Source organism: Echinops telfairi, unplaced genomic scaffold (genome assembly GCF_000313985.2).
Source record: "Echinops telfairi isolate 266 unplaced genomic scaffold, ASM31398v2 ScPeMD7_7469;HRSCAF=8507_1, whole genome shotgun sequence".
Classification (NCBI taxonomy): domain Eukaryota; kingdom Metazoa; phylum Chordata; class Mammalia; order Afrosoricida; family Tenrecidae; genus Echinops; species Echinops telfairi.
This window is the reverse complement of record NW_022111373.1, coordinates 76000165-76005024: the sequence shown is the minus strand read 5'-3', so window position 1 is coordinate 76005024 and position 4860 is coordinate 76000165.

Genomic DNA, 4860 nt, shown 5'->3' with positions numbered 1-4860 from the left:
TTCCATCTGGAGAAGTCCTCTGTATAGTCACTGGTTATGTTGTTGAAAAAGGCGATTTCAAAGAAGAAGCAATTGGTCTGGCAGAATCTCCAGCTTTGCTTCTATCATCAAGAAAGTATCCCACTTTAAAAAACAACAACAACAACAACAAAAACCCGGAAAATATCCTACTAACAATCCTTCCTCTTTGTTTCTGACGTTCTCATTCTAATCGCCAATATGCACGGGTTAATTAAATTTTATATTTAAAATTTATTTTTAATATGTAATTATTCTAGCGACCTCAATAATTTTCTGAAGGTGAATATGGGTTTGCATTTGAAAATGATTCTGATGAAAATTCAAAAACTATTGACTTACTTCTAGAACATGGAACATTTATAAAATATATGTAAGCCTAGAATTCTAAGATACATATATGCTAAGTATATTTCTTCCATAGAATTAAAAATTAAATTCCAGATAGCAAAATATAATGATAGTCCCAAGTAGATTATGATTCAAATAATTGAAATTACAGTTGAAGATATCTATATAAATAGGTCCATCATTCAAGTATTAATTTTATCATGAGAATAAATGACAAGATGAAATTTGACTTGATTTTCTGAAATCAACAGTTACGTAGATTACTTAAGCATCTTTTTAAAAAAGCTTTTTTAAAAAATAAGCTTTAAAAGTGAATCTTAATTGACATGATGAACGAGTATATCATCTCAATTATTTTAAAGGATAAATAATCCTGCCTCAACAAAATTATGGGAAATCCATATGGAAATTTTCTTTGTTCTTCTTTTGAGGTAAAAAGATCTTGCAGAAAACTGATTGGAACTGTTGTTATGAAACTACATCATTTAGGACAATTTTCAATAGATGGAAAACATAATAGTTAATAGTACCTTTTAAATAATCCATCACTCTTTTAATCACAGGATGCTAATCATAGGTGACTTTTCAAAAACTGAAAATTTACTCCTGGGCATGATATATATTTTTTCTTTTCTTTTTTTATATACAGGTTTTTATTTATTTTTCTTATATATATTTCTTCTTCCTCTTTGTTTCCTTTCTTTGCCCATAAATAAAGTCATAACCATCCTATATCACTTACATGTCACTCCTCCCAGGATATCTTAAAAAATTAAAATTACATGTTATTTTATAGATCACTTCCTTCTCTCTGTTTCCTTATGGCACTTTGTAAGCTGCTTATAGCACATGCCGTAGTCTCCTTTCTAGCCTGAGGTCCTCCGGGATAGAGGTGCTGCCTTCCTCATCTTTCCGTCACCTGTGGCACTCAGTAAAGACTTGATGGTCGTTGGACCTACAACAAACATCTGTTAAATTAAAATGTGGAGTATGTGTGGCTTGCCTCTCCTCTGTAAAAGGACTTGTGTTTGCTGTGGATCCAGACCCTTTCCTGTACATTCCTTGGGAATAAGCTCACCAGTTGTCAGACTCCACAGCGCAGGGTCTGATGCCATCCCTTCCTGCCCAGGGAGCTTCCACAGAGTGAAAGGAAGTTTGTCCTAGTCACACCAGGTGGCAGTATAACCCATGGCTGCGTGGCCACCAGGGCAGGTGTATGAAGAATAGTCAATACAGTGATGCTGCAAAGAAAATATTTGAATATCATTTAACATGAGAGGGATAAATGAACTCCATTTTCTGTTTTTTAATCATTCACACGATGGTGGCTGATGAGTGAGGAAAATGTGAGTGTGTGTGAAGATATTTTAGTTTGTGCTAGCAACAAGTATCGAGAGAGAAATATAGAAATCTATCCTAGCAGACATGAGTAAATCTCTGAGTTTATATAAAGGCATAAAAGTGATCATATGATTTTATATATGGAAAATCCCAAAAGCTCCACAAGGGGAGTACTAGAAGCAATAGAGGACTATGTCAGAGTGGCAGGATACAAGATCAACAGACAGAATTATATTGGACTGTTATCTACATTGGTCAATACCACGGAAGAGGGGATCAAAAAGGTAGTACCGTTCACAATTGCCAAGCACAAAATTGAAATAGTTAGGGGTATACCTGAATATAAAACCAAAAGATTTGTACAAGGAAAACTACAGAACACTATTACAAGAAACCAAGAATGACCTCCATAAATGGAAGGATGTCCCACGATCGACTCACTATAGTAAAGGTATCAGTTCTGCCCCAGGCTCTATATAAGTTCAATGCTCTCCCAATACAAATACCACCCTCTTTCTTCAAAGAATTAGAAAAACTGATTACCAACTTCATATGGAGAGGGAAGAAACCCAGAAACAGCAGAACTCCTCAAGAAGAAGGACAAAGTTGGGGAGCTTGCTTTACCTGACTTTATCGCTATTATACAGCCACAGTGGTTGGTCAAAACAGTGTGGTATTGGTATAATGACAGATACTCAAACCAATGGAAAAGGACTGGAGACCCAGAAATAAAATCATCAGCATACAGACAACTGATCTTTGATAAGGACCCCCAAAATATCAAATGGGATGCAGATGCCCTCTTCAATAAGTGGTTCTGGAAAAAAATGGATATCTACCTGAATAAAAATGAAGCAAGATCCTTACCTCACTCCATGCGCAAGAATAAACTCAAGGTGTATCACAGATCTTGAGTTGAAACCCCAAACTATTAGAGCCATCAATGAGGGAATTTGGACAAACCTGAGAACTTCAGCACAGGAAATATATGGAATATCCTAAATAGAGAAGGACACAAACACAGAGGAGGCACAAATTGACAAGTGGGATATACAGAAGATAAAACACTTGTGTATATTGAAAGAATTTGAAAAGAGAATAATAAGAGCACCCACGGACTGGGAAAACATTTTTAGCAATGATACATCATACAAAGGCCTTATTACTAAAATCTACAATACTCTGCTAACTTACAAGAAAAAAAACCCACCAAATGCCCATGGAGGAGATGGGCAAAGGACCTGAACAGAAGTTTCACAGGGGCAGAAATCCAAATGGCCAATAAACATATGAGAACATGTTCCAGATCCTTAGCCACGAAAGAAATGCAAATTAAAACAACTATGAGATACCACCTAACGCCCTCAAAAGTAGCCCAATTAAAAAAACCAGGAAGTAGCAAGTGTTGGAGGGGCTTTGGGGAGACAGGAACGCTCATCCACTGCTGGTGGACCTGTAGGTATGTACAACCACTATGGAAATCGATCTGGCAATACCTAAAACAGATGGAAATTGAGCTACATACGACACAGCAATCCCCCTACTGGGCATATACCCAGAAGAGGCAAGAAAGAAACCACAGCCAGACATCTGTGCTCCAATGTTCTTCGCGGCTCAATTCACAATTGCAAGGAGTTGGAAACAACCCAAATTGCCATCAACAGATGGATGGATTAAAAAATTGTGATACATACATCCAAGGGAGTACTACCCATCTCTAAAAAGCAGCGATGAATGCATGAAACACACTGCCATTTGGGAAGAACTGGAGGAAATTATGTTAAGCGAAGTAAGCCAAGCACAAAAGGACAAGTACAACATGAGTCTGCTGAGGTAAGCTTAAAAATGCAAAAGGGGCATAGGGAAAGAGCTACTGTACACATATACTACTGGGGTAAGGTCCAGGTACTATGGCAGGGGCCAGACCCAATCCAGGGATACATATGGCAGCCCACTAAAAAGGAGAGAAAACAAACAAACAAAAAAGAGATAGGGTTAGTTGGGGAACAGGGCACCAACACAGCCAAGGGGAGGGTGTTGTTTATATCTCCACAGGAGATGGAGTGAGGGACCAGACTTCAGCTCGACATGCCAAGATGTGAATGCAACATACAGGCACGAAGCAGGGAACCAACAGAGAGGTCTGCAGGGCTGGCCCAATCCCAACTACATGGGTATCTCCCATTCCCCACCTCAAAGGAATGCACTTCAGAGGACAGCACTGAAGCTGCAGCTCAGGAAGAGGGCCACGACTGATCAGGAGCAAATGAAGAGGGAAGGAGAGAATGGAGCACATCCTGGCCCACCAAGCCCTGAGGACAATATTCCAGCTCAGAGCAGCCAATGCACAGAGAGGATCACAAGGCCAGCCCCACTATGAGACACAATGAGGGCCCTCACTGACACATAGTGCTAAGGGGACAGGACTGGGGACATGGAGCAGGAGATGTGCCTGATCCGACCCCACTGCAACAGAGTGAAACATTATGGGCATACAGCAGAGCAGCAAGGGGGTAAAGCAACAAAGTCCCTGAGGAATGCCAAAGGTGGACTTGGCTAGGGTGTCCACCTTTGAAAACAATCATGAAGGTCACAGACAGACCTGGAACTGTTTGAGGGCCTTGATTTTTTTGCTGTTGGTTTTTAATTTTTGTTTTGTTTTTCTGTATTAGCTGTTGTTATTGGTTTTTATTATGTTATGGTTTGCTTTGCTTTGTTTTTGCATGTATTATTGTCTATGCATGTCTATCTGCACAGATAGGTGTGATGAACAATCCGGAGGAGAGAACAATGGGACTGACTGTTTTGAGGGGACACAGGAGAGGGGGAGGTGAGGGAAAAGAGGGGGTGCCAACAAATCCAGGGACAAGGGAAGAAAAATGATCTAAAATTGATGGCAAGGAGGGCATAGGATGCTTGGGGAGTCTTGATCAAGGGCAATGTAGCTGAGAGGAATTACCAAAACGGGAAGGAAGGGTGGACATGATAGTGGGACAGGAGGAAAGTAAAAGGAAATAGAGGTAAGAAAGGACATTTAGAAGCAAAGGACATTTTTAGAAGCCTAAATACGGGCATGTATATATGTAAATACATTACATCTATGTACATATATTTATTTATAAAATCTTACTGCAGCAGATGGACATTGAG